The sequence below is a fragment of the Nanorana parkeri genome, unplaced genomic scaffold, assembly GCF_000935625.1.
Source record: "Nanorana parkeri isolate BGI_ZX_2015 unplaced genomic scaffold, ASM93562v1 scaffold700, whole genome shotgun sequence".
Classification (NCBI taxonomy): domain Eukaryota; kingdom Metazoa; phylum Chordata; class Amphibia; order Anura; family Dicroglossidae; genus Nanorana; species Nanorana parkeri.
This window is the reverse complement of record NW_017306968.1, coordinates 166,854-169,288: the sequence shown is the minus strand read 5'-3', so window position 1 is coordinate 169,288 and position 2,435 is coordinate 166,854. Positions and strand designations below refer to the sequence as shown.

The 2,435-nt window shown below is 46.2% G+C and overlaps 1 protein-coding gene across 1 annotated transcript in view; it reads right to left on the bottom strand.

Moving 5' to 3' along the window:
• Positions 1 to 2,435, bottom strand: part of VGLL4 (vestigial like family member 4) — a 125,744-nt gene that overhangs the window by 108,270 nt on the left and 15,039 nt on the right. The window lies entirely within an intron of this gene.

Sequence of the window (2,435 nt, the reverse complement as noted above, 5' to 3'; positions counted from 1 at the left end):
AAATCCCCCCACAAAAAAAAAGATTTGGTAAAGTTCCTTTTTTTTTTTTAAAAGGGGGAGGAGGGCATAAAAACGGGGCACGGGTATCAAAATGTATGTAAAGTCATGTAAATAAAATCACTTTTAAACTGACCTTTGAGGACTCGTTATGCAATGGGATGTTTTTGCAAACGCATCCCGAACCATATGCATTGAAAAAAAATAAGGTTTGTAAATAAGCATGGTTAACAACACTGCAGCGCATGCAAACCGCAACTTCTAGACAAACAAAAAACATTTACATCAATTACTAAGGCCCTTCTCCTCCGATTGATCCGTTTGGCTGGGTGACAAGCTCTTGGAAGATTCCTGGCTGTGAAAAATGTCTTCCATTTGAGAATTATGAAAGCCAAGGCTCTCGGAAACAGTCAGTGCAGCAGAATTTGTTTGTAGCCGTCCCTGGATCCCCGTCCCCGGATCTGTGCCTTGCAATAATCCTATCTGAGCTCTGCAGGCAGTTCCATTAAGCCCGTGACACACTGCATGCAGAGCCAAGCAAAGCTGTCCGGCATGGAGCTTTGCGTGCAGTGTGTTAGCTGAGTGCAGGCAGATGATTGACTGCACCTTCAGCCAATCGGCTCTTGCGTAACAACCAGCCAGACGTCGCATGCTGACGCGCGGGTTTATACGTGCGAGCCGATTGGCTGGAAGATGACTTTTCCATCTCCGCTCTCGCGCAAGATACATGACACACTGCTCGCCAAGGCAGCGCTCCACGCTGCTTCAAATGCAGTGCGTTCCAGCCCGATTCTGGCCAGAACGCACTGCCTCGCATTGCGGCCGGCTCACTTTTTTATGGGGCAGGAGGGGGCGTGGTGGGCCATTGAAGTGAATGGCACTGTAGCCACGCCCTCTGGCCGCAACAGGATCGGCCGCAAGGGATCACAAGGCATATTATACCTGCGGTCCGGTGCGATCAAAGTGCTTGCAGTACACAAACTATGTGCATATACTTAACCACCGTTTAATCAATCCTTACTGATATATCTCTAGTTGCAGGCACAGCCGAGAACTTCAGCCTCAAGGTTTACAACAGAAGCACGGACGTCATTTAAAACCGCAAAGCTCTCCTTGCCCTGTAGGAACTCCAGTCTTCTAATATCCAACATAAACAGAGCAGGAGCACTGACTGGACTTTTACATCACATTAGTGTCAAGTTAGACACGCCTAGTTAGATTCTGAATTTATTTGGGAAAATGGAGAATGCAACAGGAAGAGTGGGAACACCCAAAACTAAAGTCCTCAAGAGGCATAAGAAACCAGCAGGTGATGCACTCAGACTCAAGATATAACTGGCTTGAGTAGAATGAGTCACTGATTTAGAACGGGTATGGAGAAGAAAAAAAAAAGTCATGTAAAGTCCATATCTGTATACAATGTACAGGTGTGAATGGGCCCTTATTTCTTCCACACGATCTTACTTTTTGAGTGCTATCAAAATGTGGCAAAAGTAATTTTTAAGGGGGCTGTAGGTAGCAGAAATGTGAAAGAGTGGATTTGTAAGGGGAGGGCTAAAGCTATTTGCACTTTCTGACCAGCTCCCGCAGCGTGCCCAGAGCTAGCCTCTGACCAGCTCCCGCAGCGTGCCCAGAGCTAGCCTCTGACCAGCTCCCGCAGCGTGCCCAGAGCTAGCCTCTGACCAGCTCCCGCAGCGTGCCCAGAGCTAGCCTCTGACCAGCTCCCGCAGCATGTCTTCAGTCTGACAGCTTTCTGTAGCATTACATTAACTGGATATTATGTGCAGCCCTCTAGTGCAAGATATCATGCAATTTGACCACAACTGGTTTGGAACCACTGTCAGGTTCATTGCTGTATTCCAGCATGGGAGATGACGTTTCTATTTGTCCTGATGACCATTCTCATCTGGACATAAAAGTGAGAAATAAATACATGACAATGGTCCAAGAGAGGATTTATTTAGGAGAGATCTCCAAGATAATCGTCACACAGGGTTTTTAACTGCACGCTGCCACTGCAATGATATGCATATCCTGTTTGATGAACACTTCTGAGTGATACAGCCAGACCAGATACATAAACCACATTTATTTTTTAGTCCAGAAGGAAAACAGACCCTTTCTGGCAGAAACATTTGTAATGGAGTGCCCAATGTCCAGCAACATAGCCTCCTGTATCTGCCAGGATCTACACACAAGCTCCAGGTTTGGTTACTGACAAATTTCTCTCCATATCATTTTCAGTCTTTGCAGCTGTATTATAGCAGCAGCTGGCACACAGTGGAGGGAACCATTCCTAGTCACAATCACACAGACCATCAAACATCAGGAACCTTCTTGGGAAACTTCTACATCGTAATAGTCTTGTAAACATTGGATATTTTTAGAAGTGAAAATATTGTCCATCTAGAAAATTGAGGGGGGGGGGGCGAGGGAAA